Here is a 19,803-nt window from a genome sequence, read left to right as displayed (position 1 = left end):
CCATCACAAAACTTTTACTCTATAAATGTGTCCAGGATCACTGTATCACTGATGGCACCCACAATCTTCCCCTTCTTGAAAATTGGGATGACATATGCTCACTTTTAGGCTTTCCTGTTATTTGAAATTTTCAAATTATCACTGAGAGTGCTCAGCAATTTCACTGCAAGGTAAGGGCACCCAGCTGCAATGACAACGAAATTGCTTCTTGAGAAATTTTTTTCCCTTTGTTTTATGAGGGGGAGGTAATTAGGTTTATTTATTTATTTATATTTGAAGGAGGTACTGGGGATTGAACCCAGGACCTCATGCATGCTAAACATGTGCTCTACCCCTTGAGCTATACTTTCCCCTGTTTCTAGAGAAATTTTTGAAGACAAAATAATGACTCTTGGGGATTCTGAGAAAAATCCAAAATTTTTAACCAGTTTCCAAGAAAGTGACACTGTACTGCCACAGACTAAACTGAGCCACAGTAGATATCGTTCAATTAGTAGGATAAAATTATTTTTAAATAAAAATATAGGAATCATTGACGTTCTGCCTTCATTAGATTATATCAAGGTTGAAAATTTGGGTTCTCCACTGGCCAACCACTGCTCTAGAAATTCTAAAGTGTTGCAGATTGGGATTCCCTAGGAAAGAGATCCCGAAGCAGCGATTTGAAAGCAACAAGTTTATTAGGAAGTGCCCTCAGCACCAACACCCAAGCGGGAGTGAAGGCAGCAGAACTGGGCAGAGAGGGAAGTTGAAATGTGATGCAGTCACAGCAGAAACCTCAAATCATCCCACAGCCCTGGAGCTGGTGGGGCCTGCCATAATCATCTTAAATTGAGATTAAGGGTACCCATCTCAATACCCTGAGAAAGATAAGTCATTGGAAAGCCTGCCCATGGGAAGGGGGTGTGACTTTGGAGGAGGTAGCTCGGTACTAAGGGCAATTTCTGAAGCAGGACTCAACCGAGAGCTGTCAGCCCAGGACATTCCCAGCAGCTGGGGGAATGAATGTGTGGGTCCTGAGCATCCACTAAAGACAATTTCAAATAGAATAGAGTGCAACACTGGTCATCAGACCTTTACATAACAGCTTTATCTGAACTAAGCAGAATTACTAAGCAAAAAAAAAAAAAAAAAGAAAAAAAAGAAAATTTTCTGGGCTATCCTCGCAGAAGTGAACTATCATTTCTAGAAATCTAGTCACAAAGGCAAAGATATCTTTTATCCCTGATCATATTGCACATGTTTCACATGCCAGGGTTTTGTTTTATGTATTTATTTACCTTTTCCAAAGCAAGACACGTTAACTAGACTTAGAGAATTTGTGAATTTCCACTGGCTTGTCCCATCCTCAGCACCCAGCTAAGTTCTTGACACTCTTACAAGTGATATCTTGCCTCTGCAGGGTCACTCTAAGGGATGAGCTGGATTCTAGAGACTGCAGGAGCTGGGTTTGAAACTCAAGTTATGCGTGTTCCTCAGTATAGAAGGCCAGAGTGGAGGGGGAGGATGAGGGAGAGAGGATCCTTCTCTGAACAGAGCATACGTTTTCTCCTTCTGTGATGCTCAGACACGAAATGCTGTTTTTTAACTAAGGTTTTAAGTTGGAAGAATCTACGAAGAAATTTCTGAAGATTAATATATGAAGGCTTAGGAGTTTAGTGGACCATTTTTTCAGTTAAGTTAAGCTTTAGACTTCTGCTCATTAATAAATAATTTCTGAAGTTGTAGTTAAAGCGCTTAACTTTATAACACTATTTCCAAGATTTAGGTCTACCCTGCAAAAGAAACTATGATTTTGCTTGGCTCCTTCCAACCTCCATCCTCTTTCTCTCCTGTTCTGGAAGTATGGAAAGCACCGACCTTTCCAGCACGCTCTCCTTTCCAATTGGACTGTTCTCACCTAGGCACCTTGGGACAATGGACGACCCACCTCTGTGTTCTCAGCAGCTGATGATTTTTTGCTTTGCCATGTGTGCACTCCTCATTCCCAGGAATGGCCAGGTAGGGCAGTTGTAGCCACTTGGAAAGTGTGTACCCAACCTTTTGAAGATCCCCCAGGCTGTGATGGGATATTAGCAAGCAGCAAAAACAGATTACAAGAAAGCCTTCAATGTCCACAGGCAAGGACATGCACGTGTCTCCTCATTTGTTTGTTAAAACTTTGCACAAATTACTCCTACACCCTCAACAACATGCAAGTATTTATGAGGTGGTTTCCAAGCCCTTTGTTCAGCAGCTTTTTAGAACCCTGCTGGATCTTACGTCTTAATGGAGTTGTATAACCCAGTACATTCTCAGGATGGGTGTAGATGTGTGCGTGTGTGTGTGACAGAACAGGGACATGAGTGACTCAGGCAGGTAAATCCTTCCTCTACATTCTTAGGTGTATGCAAGTCGTTTTCTATCCTCTGAAGGAGGGCACAGAGAATAACGACTGGCCTGGATGGAAGCCTCCAGTTTTCGCATCCAATTCAAGGCAGTCTATTCTTCTTGACCCCATACTTAAAGGCATTATTGAAACAGCATTAAAATCAATACATATTTATGACATGAAAGAAAAAGCCTCCCACTAAGAGGAGAGGGGCTTTTGCCCCACGGCTCTGCACAGAGCATCTCTGACCTCCTTGTTCCGCAGGCTGTACACAACGGGGTTTAGCAGAGGAGTGATGACAGTGTAGGTCACCGAGATGAGTCTGTCCTGCCCCAGGGAATTCTGGGACTTAGGCTTCAGGTAAATGATGGAGGCACAGCCATAGTGGATGACGACCACCGTGAGGTGGGAGGCGCAGGTGGCAAAGGCCTTCTTTCGACCCTCGGCTGAAGCAATCTTAATGATGGTGGAGATGATGAGGACATAGGAGATGAAGATCAGGACCACGGGTAGAACAAGGACACAAACACTGACAACAAAGTTGATGATCTCACTGACAGTGGTGTCTGTGCAGGCCAGCTTCAGCAGCGGTCTCACGTCACAAAAGAAGTGAGAGATGACAAAGACATCACAGAAGGAGAGGCCAAACACAGATGTTACCTGGACAATGGCCATACCCAGGCCAGTTCCCAGTGACCCAGATGCCAGCTGGACACAGGCTTCTTTACCCATGATGACAGAATACCGGAGGGGGTTGCAGATGGCCACATAGCGATCATATCCCATAGCTGTGAGCAGGAAGCAGTTGTTGATACCAAAGGTGAGATAGAAGAAGAGCTGAGTGGCACAGCATGGGATAGAAATGGGCTGATGAGGACTCAGGAGGCCAGAAAGCATACGGGGAATGATGGCCACCGTGTAGCATGTCTCAGAGATGGACAGCATGCTCAGGAAAAAGTACATGGGAGTATGGAGGTGACGGGCCAGGCTAATAATAGTCACGATAATGACATTGCCAGAGAGAGTGAGCAGGTATAAAGTTAGAAAGACAACAAAAAAGCCAAGCCTGTGCTGCCACCCAAAGCTGGAGAAACCTTCAAAGAGGAATTCAGTCACAGCAGTGGAGTTTGGCTTTGGGACCGAGGGAGGTCTAGGTTTAAAAGAGCTGGGCAAAGGAAAGAAAGGCGTGATGAGTTAATCACGAAAGAGAGTAGGCTGGCCCAAGGCCTTCAGTAAAGGGTGTGTCCGTCCTTTGAGCAATGCCTCAGACATCAAAGATCATCAGTGTTCAGCTGTTGGCCAGTGGCTCAGAGCCATCACGTTTTCCCACCCTCTTCTTTGGGACTACAGAAGTGTTACTCAGAACCCTGGGGTTCATGGTAGAGATAGATCTGCAAAGGAAAGTAGCGACATATAAAAAGGCAGATTTATAGAAATAATTACCCAGCCATTGACGAGATGAGTCCAGGTCAAGGAAGAAGTCCAGCTCTATGGTCCCTTCTCAATACTCTCGATTAAGTCCCCTAAGGATCCAATGAGGAACAGTGACCTAAGTGAAAGACAAAAGATATCTGTGGCTGACATCCTTTCAACACTGTCAGAATGCACTGTCAATAGCAAATGCCCCACGAGGGTCCTAGAATGACTCCTCCTCCCTGGAACTCTAGGTCCTAGCCTTCACCTCCCTAAGCCCTGCACTAAAATCTACTGTGATCATTAAAGACTCGAAAAGGGAGCACTTCTAGATATTTCTTCAGCAAGCCATGCACCAAATATCCTCTAAGATCAGGAAAAATGATCTACAAGGCAATGTAGGTACTTAGCTTATTTCCTTAAATTCCAGCAAAGGTAGGAGAGAGGATGGAATAAATCTAAGGATACCCCTTCAGGTCCTTTCAAGTAGGGAATGGGTCTTCCCAGTGTCAGAGCAAAGATAAAATTCATTTAATCAGAACCAGATGTTCTATTTTTTACTTCAATTTTGCACATTCCAAGTTGTGATGGGGATAGAAATGATCTTACTCCACATGAGCTCAGACTATCCTGGAGTAGATTTAAACCCGTTAAACCTATATCTACTCCTGATTACCCACCATGTTTAACCAGTACCTCCATTCAGGAAGCTGAGACTCATTCCCATTATCTCCCTTCCCTTTTCCATCCTGAAGAAAGTGCTTCCTGAAATTCTCTCCACCCTGTCCCCTCCTCTCCATGCTTTCCACCAACACCCAACTCCCAACCACCACCATCATTCTCTGTGATGACTGCAATGGTCTCCTAACTAATCTCCCTCATTTCAGTTGGCTTTAATCCAAGTCTTCTGACATTCTTTTAAAAAAAGTCTGCTAATGAAGCTCCCCTGCATAAATTCCTTCAGTAGCCCCTCTAAATTTTAAGCATAATATTTAAACTCATTTATAAATGAAATATAGTAATACTCCATAGAGTTGCCATAAGTGTTAAATGGGTTAATGTCTTTGAAGTCTTTGGCATAGCACTCATAGCACACACAGGAAGCTCTTAACAAACAGTAGTTTTATTAGTACTTATTTCTTTTAATTTTCCACCAATGAACCAGTTTAAATATCTAAGAGAAGAAGGATGGGGTAGAGAGGCTTCAGTCTAGCATTCTAGGATGTGTAAACAAGCCTGTGATTATTCTATCCTTGATTTTATAAATTTTATCATTTCTCTCCCAATTGCTCATAAGGACTTTTTCATGCTCTTTGAACATCTTTCTTGAGGTACGTTGACCAGAACCATGTACCACTGCATGTACTGTCCCAACACAGGTATGAATTAGGTAGAGTAAGATTTTCAGTTTTGCTTCTAATCCCCTTCTTAAGATGCCCAACATTTACTTCTCCCTTAGGTCACAGTAGCCCACCCAGCTAATATACCCAGGACCAATCTGTAGTGACCGCTAGATTGTGGTCCTGGGTTATAAGCAATTGTTTAGAATCCAACACTATAAAGTCACAGTTTTCATTATACTTGCACACTTGAATTGAAATTCATCCAGGTTATTTGTTTAATTTAATTCCACTTTCTTGGCCAGACAATCTTATTCATGCTGGTAGCCTAGAATATTTCTGTTTCCTTCCTCCTCCAGACCATTAATCAGCTCTAATTGTTAACACCTTAAAAGACTCTATCCCAGCACCATGATGTGGGAGACTCTAACAGAACAATCAGTAAAGGGGTGCAGAGTGGGATGGGGAAATCAAAAACATTGGCAAGAGCAGGATTACTCATCTAGGGTGTAGGAAGCAAAGATGAGAGACAAAAAAGCAGAGAGGGTACAGAAGAACAGAAACCTCAAAATTCAGATAATGTCTTTGATTTTGGACTTTTTACTAGCCTTCTTTCTTTAAAATAAATGACCAAAATTTTTCTTAAACTTTTTTTTATTGAGTTATAATAAAATTCTTAAAAAGTAAAATAAAGCCTGCTCCTGATTCAATCATGGATGAATATACTATTTACATTTTTTTTCTCCAGTGAAGAGAACTTATTTATTTCAAAGTTCCCCGATTTGTTTGTTTCCTGTGACAAATAAAATTTTGCTTCAAATCCAAGCAAAATCATTTTTCAGTAGTTCAATGTGTTGAGTGGTCCCAAAGTACAAAAACTATGTTAGTACTAGGAAAATAAAAATGACCGAGAAATGGTCCTTCACCTCAAGGAGCTTAGATAGGAAGTGAAACTCACCAAGCAGCCTGTTTCTCGGGTCTTCTACAGAGTCGTATTCATGCCTGAGAGTCGTGTCCCCCACGCTGGAAATGTGACTGCCTGTGATAATAGATACGGATTTTTTATTAAGTTATAAAATGTTTCCCAGATCTTTATCAATGCCTTTCCTGTTATTATTTAAAACCCATCATTTAGTTAAGTTTAGGCCATTTTGTAAAAACTTGTTATTTTATTAAATAGTCTACGCTTTTTTTTAATCTGAAGGTCACTAATGTCTTACTGAGCAGAGCTATGGTTTAACGGGAATTCCCCCTTCAATGGGAAATCTTTAGGTACCTCTCAGAACATGACACCTAAAAGGACTAGAGAGAGAACGCCTATTGCATTCTTCCAGTGCCCGAGATTGGAAATGAAGGACAAAGTCACATTAATTTCCTCTAGATTCTCACAGCCCCTCTTCCTGGAAGAAGCTCCTCCTTGGGTCACAAAGCAGTATCTCTGGCCGGAGGTTGCTTAGTAAGGTACAGATTATCTGTCCCAGGCTCCTGGGTCTCTTTCCCCAAAACAGCACTGACTACTCCCAAGTGATCAATGGCAGAAAACACAACCCAAACAGTAGGGCACCTAGGGACCTTATTACTCAGGCAGCGCATCTCCTAATCTCAAGATTAACAGGTTTTGGCTATTAGGAGAAATCTCCAGGGAGAAAAGGCTGATTTCAAATTTTGTTGCAGTGGGCCATGGTCTTGCTAAGAGACATGTCATGCTTTCTGTCCATTTCTGTCCATTTCTCTGGCGCCAAAGGAGGGAGGCCTTAGACCTTGTGGAGTGACCCTTCATAAGTGACAGAAGAGAAGCAACGAGTGCCAAGCAGAGTTTAAGCACGGACCACTCCTGCCAGGTCCATGGAGGGTGGACCTTCAGATATTCTGGCACTTGAAGTCAGATTAAAGTCTCAGGGCAGAATCACCAGCCCAGTCCTTGAATTTGTTATAAGAACTTTTATAAACTGATCTTTCTCATCCCTTCTTTGCCCACCACATACCCTACATTATTCAGGAGCCCCTAGCTCAGCTCCACCAGGACCTCAGTCTTGCCACATCATTTTTCACCTTCTACGCCCATCTTATTATCCATAGCCCACAAAATTGTTAATGAGCGTGAGGAGCCTAAAATATGTAAAGGTTAACACTCAACTGTCACATGTTTTTAACTCTTTAATCATTTTCTTTGCAATGATCTTGTATTTCTAACTCGACTGTAAACATCTTTAGATAGATGCTCATTTATCTTTGGTTCTCTCAGGATACCTACAGCCACTACCACTAATAAAAATAATTGCTAATACTTATTATAGGTGCTTATTACATGCAAAGTACCAAGCTATGCAATACACATATATGAATTACTTTAATCCTAAAACCAGGTAGCATTATTTGTTTTCAGCAAACAAGCACTGGGACATTATATAACTTTCCCAGGACACTGAGCTGATAAATGGAAAACCACAACTTAACCCCCAAAAGTTCAGCTTCCAAAGTCATACTAGCACAATTCCAGACATGAAATAATTCTGAATAAATATGGGTCAGATTGAATTTCGTTTGAAATTGTGTTCCACAGTGGCACTGCTAGTGATAGCAATCTAAGAAGGCACCTTGGTTATGGTGAGAAAAGTATTAGACTAGCAATTTTTTTTAAATCCAGGTTTTAGTTTCCATATCTGCCACTGACTTGATCAGTATTTTGACAGACATTGTTCTGGGCCTCTATTCATCTACAAGTGATGATACAATACTATGATGAATATGATGATAACAGGAATGGCTAACCAGATCTTGTCTCTCACTCTGCCTCCTTCAGCATTGTTTTACGTAACCTCACAATAACATGATAAAGTAGATACATGCCTTTAAATACTTTTATCCCCACGGTACAAATGAAGAAACTAAGGCTAACTAAAAGAACTGCTACTCTTCACACCCCTATAAAATTGTAGGAAAGAATCAGTTCTCCTTCATCTCTAGAATGATGGTATAATGACTGTATGATATAGATAAAGTTTCTAAATCAGCAAAGAGTTGAGGGGCCAAGATTCCAGAAAGAAGAGATATGTGGAAATGTTAGCCTGACACCCTCTTCTTTGTAGTCTCCACAAGAAACTATAATTTGTTGTTTGTAGTCTTTGGTCAAAAGGTTGAAAAGATGAGCAGAGCATCTTGCAGTCTTCATATACCTACAGACTACGTGAAAGGGTAAAATGGAAATAAATTAACTCTCACAAAGACTGAAACTAGCTCAGTTTTGCTTAATATGCTTTTGCCTTTGGTCTAACTACCTGCCAGGAAGTAAAAAAATCTTTTCCAGAGGAAGAGAATATAACGTAAAGCCTCAATTTATCTTTACATTTTTTTCCCATTTAGAACAGAGGTAGGCAAACTACATCCTGCTGGCCTATGAGTCCACCAGTGTTTTTTGCACAGCCTGCAAACGGTGTAACGGTTTTTTAGATCTTTAAAGGGTTGAAAACAGTCAAAAGAAAAATATATTTTGTGACATAAAAATTGTATGAAATTCAAATTTTAGTGACCATAAATAAAGTTTTAAAACACCATAGCGAAATTCACTCACTTACATGTTACCTATGGCTGCTTTCATGCTACTATGGCAGAATTTAGTAGTTGCAGTACGGACTCATGATCCATAAATCCTGAATTATTTACTATCTGGCTCTGTTCAGGAAAACTTTGAGAACTCCTAATACAGAGTGTCCAGGGTGCAACAATAATGCACCAAACATACCAGGAGAAAACACCAAAAGACTAAAAATCAAGAAGAAAAAAAAGCATTCCATAGAAACAGATCCATAAAAAATCACTGTATTAAAATGATCAGATACAACTTTAAGATAAACAGATTATAGCAGATGCACCTAAGGTGACCTTCAATGAGTCACATCCATGTATAATCTTCTTGAGTGTGGGCAGAACTGTGACTTGCCTCTACTCAACAGAATAAGGCATAGGTGATGGATGTCACTCCCATGCTTATATTACAGCTATAAAAATCCATCTTAGCAAATAGGAGCAAGAGATCTTCCCTTGCTGGCCATGAAGAAGTAAGCTGCCAAGTTTTGGAAGGGCTGGTAAGAAGGCCATGTGGCACACAATGTGGACAACCTCTATGGGAACTGAGAGCAACTGCAGCTGGCAGCTGATAACCTCAGTTCTATAACCACAAGAGACTGATTCTGCCAAGAACCATATGAGCTTGGAAGAGGATACCATGCTCCAGAAAGGAATACAGCTCAGCTGACACTTTGACTTCAACTTTTTGAGATCCTAAGCAGAGGACTCAACCAAGCCATGCCAAACACCCAGCCCATGAAAACTGTGAGATAATAAATATGAGCTGTTTTAAGCTATTAAATCTGTGGCAATTTGCTTTACATGAGAAAAAACAGAGATATGCTACATGTGGGAAAAAACTGTGGTGATTTGTTATGAAGCAATGAAAACTAATGCAATTTTTATTGTGTTGAAGAAAATAGATGACAAATTGTGGAGCCACAACAGAGAGTTGGGAAAAAAATTTAAGTGAAAAATACAATAACTGAAACTAAGAACATAATAGAATGTTTAACAGCACATTAGAAACAAATAGAAAAAAAAACATATATATAAAGGAGCACATGGTGTATATGGAGTCCAGTTAAAAGGTCTAGCATATGTATAATTGGAGTTCTACATGGCTAGGAGAGATAGAACATCAGAAGCAATCTATGAAGAAATAATAGTCACATGTTTTTCAAACCTGAGGAAAACTTCAGGTACAGATTCAAGAATAACTCTGAATTACAAATAGGATATATTTTACACACACACCCACACACAAAATGCATGTAAGCATATCACGTAAAACAACTAAAAAATAAAGCTAAAAGCTAAAAAGAAAAAGTCTTACAGATAGAGGGAAAAAGATACATTATTTTCAAGGAATATCAGTAAGACTACTAAATGACTTTTAATAGCAATTATGGAAAACAGAGATCAACTGAATGGCATCGTCAAGGTGCTCTGAAAGAAATGAACACCAAATGAGAATTCTCTACTCAGAGAAAATCTCCTTCACTAAGAAAAAGAAAAACAAAGGCATTTTTAGAAATGGAAAGAAAGAGAATTCATCACTAGCAGACCTACATTAAGGAAATATAAAAAGGAGTTCTTCAGGTAAAAGGAAAATTCACTCTAGATGGAAACAAAAATAAAAAGTAACCAAAATATATTTTAAAATAACAGAAAAGATAAATGCATGAGTGAATATAAATATTATACTTAATTATTATGTAATAATAAATTAGTCATTAACTTTAAAATATTTATAGAATTAATTACAAAATAATAACATTAAAATGGTGATAAATTAAGGTTTCATATAGTCTTGAAATGTAATTTTAAAATGACCATTAAAATGATGTAAGAGTAACAAGTAAAAGGGAAAGAAACAATAAAAATACTGGATTACTCAAAAATAAAGCAAAAAGATGAGAGGAAAGGTACACACAAAAAAAGTGGGAAAAAAGAAAACAAATTCTAACATGTTATATTTAAACCCAAATATAATCAGTAATTTCATCAAATGTAAAATAATTCATTTAGTAGACCAAGATTGTCAGATGATAGGAAAATAAAGTTGGTAACAGGAAACACACCTTAATTATCAGGATACAGAAAGATTGAAAACAAAAAAAAAAAAAAGGAAAAAGTAAAATACTAATGAAAAAAAAGTTACTGCTCTATGCTAATACCCATTAGAGAAGATTTCAATTTTTAAAAATTTTGAGGCTTATTTTGTGGCCTGACATATGGTCTAGGCTGAAAAATGTGCTATATAAACTTGAAAAGAATATGTATTCTGATCTTTTTGTGTGGAGTTTTCCATAAAAGTTACATCAAGTTGTTTGATAGTGTTGTTCAAGTATTCTATATCCTTATAGATTCTCTGTTCAGTTGTTCTATGAATTACTAAAATTGAATTACTGAATTCTCCAACTATAAGTGATGAACTATCTATTTTTCCTTTCAATTCTGTCATTTTTGCTTCAGGGATTTTAGGGCTCTCTTGTCAGGTGCATATACATTTATACCTTTCTAACATATTGATTCATCATAATTAAATATATTTCTCTATCTCTTGCAATATTCTTTATCTGAAAGTCTATCTTGTTTGAAATTAACATAGCCACATCAGCTCTCTAATGGCTACCATGTTTATATACAACTTTTTCTTTCAAAGTATTTGTCTTTGATTCTAAAGTGTATCTCCCGTAGACAGCACAGATGGATCTTACTTTTTAAAATCCAATATGACAAATTTTCCCTATGATCAGAGGATTTAATGCATTCACTTTCAATGTAATTAATGATATGACTGAACTAATGCCTTCCGTTTTGCTGGGTTTTTTTGTTTCATGTTTTTTCATTCCTCTGTGCCCTTTTTACTGCCTTATTTGTTAAAATTTTTTATTGTACCATATTAATTTCTCTGTTGATTTTATAGCTAGGTTTTTAAGTGGTTGTTCTATGCATAAATTATCACAATCTAGTTCATCTTAATACAGATTTATTTCCAAGACATATAGCAACTTTACCCCAATATGACTCCATTTCCTCCTCTCTCTTTGTGCTATCATTGTCATATGTATTACACCTTTATTTTTATAAATTCAAAAATACAGTATTATAATTATATCATTGCTTTAAATGTTATGTTTTTCAAAAAAGAAACTAAAAGAAGAAAATAGAAATGCAGATATATAGACACACATACACTCCTTTATTATCACCTACATATGTTACATGGGTAGCATTTCTGGTTTTGTTCATTCTTTCCTGTCGATATGAGTTACTGTCAATTGTCACTTCCTTTCAGCCTGAAGAACTTCCTCTTGTATTTCTTGTACAGTAGGTCTGCTAGCAACAAATAATTTCAGTCTTCGTTTATCTGAGTACACCTTTGCCTTCATTTTTGAAGGATATTGTTGCGAGATAGAATTTTTTGTTAAAACATTTTCTGTTACTCAATTTGAATACCACTCCATTGTCTCTTGGCCTCAGTTTTGATTGTTTGTTTTCTGTTGTTGTTGTTTGTTAAGAAGTCAGTTGTAAGTCACATTTGTTTTCCCTTTGTACACGACAAGTCACTTCTCTCTTGCTGTTTTTGAGATTTTGTCTTTGTATTTGGCTTCCACCAGTTTCTCTATGATGTGTCTGCATATAATTCTCTTTGCATTTATCCTACTCAAGATTTACTAAGATTATTGAATCTATTAATTTAATGTTTTTCAGCAAAATTTGGAGGTTTTTAGTCATTATATATTCAATTTTTTTCTGCTCTTTTATTCCTCTTTTTGTGAGAATCCCACTATACCTCTGATGAAAATTTACCTTTAACAGGTCTCTGAGATTCTTTATCTTTCTTCATTCTTTTGTTTCTCTGTTCTTTGATTGAAAATCTCTAATGATTGATTTTCGAGTTCTCTGATCTTGCTTCTGCCATCTCAAATCTGCTGTTTATATCATTTCAGCTACTATAGTTTTCATCTTTAGAATTTGCATTCTTTTACAGCTTATATTTCTCTTCTGAGATTTACTATTTGCGGACTCACTGCCATCACATTTTTCTTTTAATTCTTTGAACATAGTTTCCTTTAATTCATTGAATATATTTATAAAATACACTTTTATCACTGCTAAATCCAATATATGGGCCTATTGAGAACCAACTTCTATTAACTGCTTTTTCCCCTGAATTTGGATCACATTTTTCTATTTCTTTACATAACTTATACTATCTGTTCAATAACTGAAAATATTGTAGCAACTCTGGAAGGTTTATTTTGTCAAATGTCATCATTGTTCTTTTTAAATTACTTTTTTCAACTTAAATGCAGAACGTGCTGTGTATGGATGGTGATGTCAGCTTAGTTTCGTAATTATTTTTATTTTTTAGCCTGGTTCCTGAGGGGTTCCCTGTGACTACACAGCTCAGTAGGTAGCTAATGGTTTGGGCAGCGTTTCTATGCAAACGACCAGAGCCCAGAAGGCTCTATTCTCTGTTGATCAACCTGTGTGCAGGCTGGAATGCATTCAAAGTTCCAGCCAATTCTAAGGTCTCACTTAGATTTCCATTTTAGCCAGGCTTTCTCAGGTCTCCCTTGTGTATCTGTAGTTTCCATGTAGCCGGAGATGTGTGGGGAACTTGTCTCGGTCTTTCTACTGCTCTCTTAGTTTTAAGATTATCCAGTTAAAAACATGGCTTATTTTTTGCTCTCCCAGAACCAACACCACAGAATCAGAGTAGCAGAGCTGTGGGTGTTCACTGTCCATGCCCAACGTAGTGCCACACCAAGCCAGCAAAGCTGCAGGGTTTTGCCCAAGCTCCACTGTGAATTTAGACCGAGTCCTCTGACACCAAAGCTGACGGTTTTTACCACCAGCCTCATAGATAAAACTAAAATTATGACTCACTGAAGAACTAGGGGTGGAGGAGGGGTTTGAGGACGAGTATGGTTATATCCCAAGACAAAAAGGCCACAGATTCTTGCTACTCTTATCTGAAATTCTAACAGTGTTTGAGCATAAATGTTTCTTAATTTGTTATCTGCCTTTGGTCAGTATCTAGTGCCTTGAAATTGCTGTACTATATCATTCCGTTTTTCACTTGTTTTTTTGCAGAAGGGCGCTGCTGGTCTCTTCTTGCCACTATCATGACAAGTTCTGTCTGATCCACTTTCTCTCATTACCTCCTGATCCACAACTAGGGACAGATCCTAGAAGACTCCTAATGCAAACCATCAGGAACCTAGGAAACGTGTGTACAAACTTATTCTACATTTGCATCTATTTGCAAGGGTGACTGAATATAAGGGATATATCTTAGGAAGAATAGTGGGCACTTATCCCCTGGATAGAAAACACAGTTCAGCCTGGAAACTCATGAAGGTCAAGTGAAAAAATGGAATTTTGGCCTGAATTCATTTCACAGTTAAGACCAATGATTCCCAAACATTCTGCTTTATTTTCCCATTTCCAAATGTATTATTTAAACAGACATATTGGCAACATATTGCACATCTGCTACTTCAACCCATTTCCTGAGTAAGCCGTGATACTGTCAATTTTGAGTAGGCCTGGAACAAGAGAAGGCTCTGAAGTCAGTCCAAGATAGTGCAGGCAACTGCGCCACTGAAGCCTTACGACCCCGTAGATACAAGGTACTCAAAGAGAGTCAATTTTTTTATCGAGATTGAGATTTATCATATTGTTACCGAATCCAAATTCATTCTGCTCGCTGCATGACAGGCCAATAAATCAGGAGACGAGGCGCTGGGGCAAGGAATAACAACTTTATTTGCAAAGCCAGCAGACAGAGAACGTGGGGGACTAATGTCGTGGAGAACCGTATTACCCAAGTCAGAACTGGGGCAGCCAAAGTCATCTCTGTGTCTACCCCCTAGTTGTACTTCCCATCTTCTTGCCACAGGAGAAGTGCAGCAGCCTCCTAATTGACTCTTCTGCTTTGAAAATTTACTCTTCACCAATTTATTTTCCACACTGCAATCAGACATTTGGAAATGCACATCTGATTGTGCTCTTCACCTCCTTAAAAGCTTTTCTGGCTCCACATCAGCCTTATAACAAGCTTGAAGTGGTACGAAACCTTGCACAACCTCATCCTTGTTGCTTTCTAACCTCACCTCTCCCTCAGGTCATCTGTGCACAACTGGTCTTTCTTTTAGATCTTGGAATGAGTAATTACCATGGGTCTATCAAATCCTTCACTCATGTTTTTCTGCCTTAAATTCTCTTTCTTAACTTTACCTAGCTGACCCACACTCATCCTAAGGATCCCAGCTCAAACACTGTTCCTCTGAAAAATACTGCAAGACTTCCCCCAGACTAGCAAAACTTCCTCTCCTTTATCATATGCTCTGATAAGACCCTAAAATTTTCCTTAAAGCATTTATTTGTGTTTGTGCCAGTGTATCTATTTGCAAGACTATTTTTTTGAGACCTGCCTGGTGTGTAGGCTGTGCACAAAGATAGCTAATCAAGAGGGAGAGTGAAGGATAAAATCTAGTCCGCAGTCCACTTGACAAGTCATACATCCTGGTATAGAGCTCCTTCTGTCTGTGTGAAGAGATGGCTTAACTAGTTACAAAAATATACTGTCTACTCACCAAGTGGTGTGCATCTGGGCTGCATCTAACCAAGAGAGGCCCTTTTTTTTCTAATTCACAAAGATACCCAATGGATTAGCTACAGCTCAATATGCCTCCCTCCTTGATAAGCTTTGAAAGTAAATACCATGACTGTTTTTTAAACTCATGCTTGTACCTCCAATACCAGCATAGTACGTGGAACATAAGTTGATGTTTATTTATATTTGTTGCTTCATTAAATGAAGGAATAACCCTCAGGCACAGAATAACTGATATGAATTTTATTTTGCACGTTTCTTTTGGGTTCACTGTTTTTTTTAATAAAACACATTTCAGTTTCTAGGATGAGTCAGTAACCAAGGGCAGAGTTTTGTTCTGCTCATTGCCCAAGTTCCTAATCGGGCCCCTGGGACAGAGCCTCAGGCGCTTTCTCTGCTGCCCCAGGTGCCCTGGAATGATTCTCAGGGGGAAGTCCCCAGAGGCCTAGATCAGATGGATCTGGCTGTCTTTCAGGAAGAAACAGAGTTCTTGGATTTGTGGTTTCAAGAGGCTTCCATTCTGTAGGAGGATCCTCTCAGGCCAGAGGTTGCAATGCTCTGGGTCTTAAGTTGGTCTCCACACCCTAAGCTTCCTTCTGACACTCAGGAAAGGCTGAACACCTAGGCTTGGAGTTTTCAATTTTTCCCTTAAAGGCCTCCTATATTTGTTCCTTTTGTTTTGTTTTGTTTTTAAAGTTCAGATGCACCGGCAACTAAAAGAACGTCTCTCGTCTCCTTTGCCAACTTTGCAAGAAGTAAGTGGTTGCTGGTAGGGGAAGAAAAAAAAAAAGAGGAAAATTGTTTTAAAATTTACTGTTTCTTCCTTTTCTCATTCTGGTTTTCGGATGATTTTCTTAAATATTAGAGTGTCAAACTTTCCCGTGTCTTGCATGATGGCTGATTGAGACCAGGTGCCTACACAGTGAAACAGAATATTCTCCTAAGTTTCATTATGATATGATGGAAGAATCTGTTTAAAACTACAGAGGAGAGATAGCAGATTAGAAAACCTTTGTAACATTACTGAGTCCAGACTCGTTCTGCTTGCTGCACGACAGGCCAATAAATCGGGAGACGAGGTGTTGGGGCAAGGAATAACGGCTTTATTCAGAAAGCTGGCAGACTAATGTCCTGGAGAAACATCTTCCCCAAGTCAGAATTCAGCCTCCTTTTAGACTAAAAAGGGGAGCAGGTATGCTTGGTTGTCACAAACTTTTTGGTGTAGGAATTCTCTGTTCTTAGAATCCTCTTTTCTTGCAGCTGTCCACGTGGGTCGGGTCATGGTGTCCCTGTCAACCTCCAACAAAACAAATGTTATTTTCTATGCGGCAACTTGTTATCTTTATATGAATGGAAAAGTGTTCATATCCTTAAAGGTTAGAGCCTTAAGAATAGGCTGTCCTGTGTATTTCAGGCTATAGGGAAAATTCTTTTACAAAAGATGTAGAACCAGCAAGACTAAGCCTCGGAAACAGAGCACAGGATTAAAACCAAAAACATGCAGTCAGATTTGTTCTTTCCTGTTACAATAATCCCAGAGCTGTGAAGTACCACTGACGTTCCTGTTATCTTTCAAGTGAATAAGGCTGAGGATCAGGCATTTTTCATATAGCTCCTGTCTCCTTCCCCTCTAACCTGAGCCTCATTCCTGAATATTCATTCAGCAGAATTTTCATTCAATGGAAGCATGTAGGATTTGGAGTCAGACATACTGTGTTTCACACCTGGTCTTGTCGATGACAAGATATGTGAGTCTGACAAGTAGTTTATCCTAAGCTCCCAAATTCTCCACCTATAAAAATGGGAGCACGTATTTTATTTCCTTGTAGGGTAATTTCTAAGCTTTATGTTATGCAGCCTGTCTTAATAGGGTAGCATACAGTATGTTTTAATCAAATGTTTTTGCATTTCCACTCACTCATTAACTCAGATATTGTTTCATTAGCTTTTGAGGTCTGTATGCAGCTTTGATTTCCCTTACTTATTATGCTCCACCTTGGGTCAGGTTCTTAGTCCTGTTCCCATCCAGCAACGTAACATGAGAGCATCCAGATCACTACTTCCAGAGAAATATGTCTGCCGTAATCCATGTGTGTGTGTCTGTGCATGTGCAATGTGGATGTGAATGGGGCTGGAGCTGGAGATTGTAGACAGATAGATGCTAGATGTACAGCAGAACAAATAAAGGAAATAATGTTTTCTTCTGAGCTTTGCCCTTCCACCAGAGACTAGCAGCTATGTTAAGAACTAAAAGGAAATTCAGTAATACTTACTAAGTCCATGTTCCTGTCTCTTCAAAGAGACAGCAAAACAACCTGGGACAAGATAAAGTGATTTCCTCTGGGGTTTTTTTCTTTAATTTTTTTATGTCTTCCTTGAGAAAGTTCTGTGTATCAGTGTTACATGTGTCAATATCTCAGCTGAGATAGAATGTCTTCCTCCCAGATGTTGAGATCTCTCAAGAGCACGAGACTCTGAGTACAAGGCCAAGAGAGCTGCGTTCCCAAGTTATCTCTGCCATGAACTAAATATGTGATATTAGGCAACTCCTTTCTCCTTTTCGGAATTAAGTGTCCTCACATTTCTACCATGTAGTTATTTTTGAGTAGTAGATGTATTATCACTTTGAAGAATAAAGGAAACTGTAAAATGCAAAAAATTCATATAATGTTCTACCAGCTGTTTGCAGAAAAGAGACGTTCACCGAAAGTCAGATTAAGGATTGGAAAACTAACCCCAGATTAATTATCTATGTCCCTTCTTAATGATAACGCTTCCTCCTGTATTCCTAGATTGTCCTTTCATGTTCTTTTTTTTCTCTCCAGCAGTCTCCCAATTTCTGCAACTGAGACTAAGTTCTCACTTCAATACTTTGTCCTGGTTCCCATGTGCCCAAGGCAGTGCTGCTGTACCCATCTATCTACCTATCTATCTACCTATCTATCTATCTGGTAGAGGTATGGGTTTCCTGCTCCAGACTGGAAGTATCTCAAGAGTATTACTTCATTTATTGGTTCATTTAACACACAGTTATCAAAAGCTTAAGATGTGGCAAATGTGGGGCTATGTTCTGGGTATGATCTCTGTCATCAAAAAGCTTATAATATAGTTGAAGTTAGATAATAAATAATTTCAATTGAACGTGTTAGGTGGCATCATACAAGAATGAATGAGATGCTGATAGACAAAGAATGGAGGGATATACTTAGATGGAAAGGTGGTGGTAAGAATGACCCTAAGGGAGGCTTAAAAAAAAATTAGACCTATCCTCCACCCCAGTTCCTAAGTAGTACATATTCGTCATGGACACTGGAAAATTCAGGAGACAGTAGAAATTTACCCAGAGTTATACCCTGCAGAATCGTGCACTACTAACATTTACATGATTTACATTAGCTTTCTTTGTATTCATATGTTCATACAGTTGAGATAATTCTGTGTGTACTATATTGTATCCTAGTTTTTAACTTATTTTCTATTGAATTAAAATTTTTCACATGCATCATTTAAAAGCTGCACAATATGTTTTTCAAAAATAATATTGTATTAGTTTGTTTACAAATGTCACATATATTCATTCACTTACATACTCTTAGTCTTTTTCTTGTACATACATATTCACATTAACGTGAGTATATATCCTTTTTTCATTATAATATTGGGATGATATGACCTTCACTATTTTGTAATATTTCTTCCATTTAACAATTGATGAACACTTTTCTTGATGTATAACACTAAAATTTTCGTTGTAAGATATAGTATACACTAAAAAGAGTATATAAAACGAATGTACATTTTAAAAAAAATGACAGAACAAATACCTAGGTACCCTCTGCCCAGCTAAGAAATAGAACATCACCATAAACCTAGAAGCTTCAAAAATGCTCCTTTCAAATACTTTCAGATACTTCAAATACATGCTAAATTGTCACCATCATGAAGTTTAGGCTAAATAATTCCCATGTTTTAAATTTCCCATGTTTTTAAAGAAACATACTGTTTCAAAGAACATATTGTTTTAAAGATCATATTGTTATCTCTAAACAATACATGATTTAATCTCATCTTCTTTGGAACATTAAATGGAATACACACACAAATGTGTATAATCTGCAATTTGCTTCTATTACTCAACATTATGATTTTGGAGATTCATCCGTGTTGATTTGTGACAATGTAATTAGTCCCTTTAATGACCTTTAACAGGGGTCAGCAAACTTTTTCTGTAAAGGATCAGTTAGTAAATATTTTAGTCTTTTCAGGCCAGTCTTTGTTGCCGCTCTTTAAACTGTTATAGCGCAGAAGTCATACATAATGCATTAAAAATGGGTGTGACTGTGTTCCAATAAAGCCTTATTTACAAAAACAGCTGGCCTGTGGGCTGTAGTTGGCCCACCCCTGCTTTCTAATGAATTCATTCAATGCTCTGTAATACTTCATTGTAAGAATTTGTTTCAATTTAAATATCCTTTCTG

At 38.3% G+C, this 19,803-nt stretch overlaps 1 protein-coding gene across 8 annotated transcripts in view; it reads right to left on the bottom strand.

Annotated features, from left to right (window-relative positions):
- The window catches only part of LOC102538295 (olfactory receptor 10J1-like), a 240,045-nt gene that overhangs the window by 36,773 nt on the left and 183,469 nt on the right, over positions 1-19,803 (bottom strand). For 5 of the 8 annotated variants that reach the window (XM_072946301.1, XM_072946302.1, XM_072946298.1 and 2 more), the window contains 2 exons: positions 6,083-6,163; positions 3,815-3,920 (listed from right to left, as the gene is read on the bottom strand). The gene's annotated coding sequence lies outside the window, so the exon portion shown is untranslated. Of the gene's footprint in view, positions 1-2,620; positions 3,609-3,814; positions 3,921-6,082; positions 6,164-19,803 lie in introns of those variants that run through there. The other 3 variants (XR_012062778.1, XR_012062780.1, XR_012062779.1) reach the window with 1 other exon arrangement.

This window comes from Vicugna pacos, chromosome 21 (genome assembly GCF_048564905.1).
Source record: "Vicugna pacos chromosome 21, VicPac4, whole genome shotgun sequence".
NCBI lineage: Eukaryota > Metazoa > Chordata > Mammalia > Artiodactyla > Camelidae > Vicugna > Vicugna pacos.
This window is presented reverse-complemented; position numbering and strand designations above follow the sequence as displayed.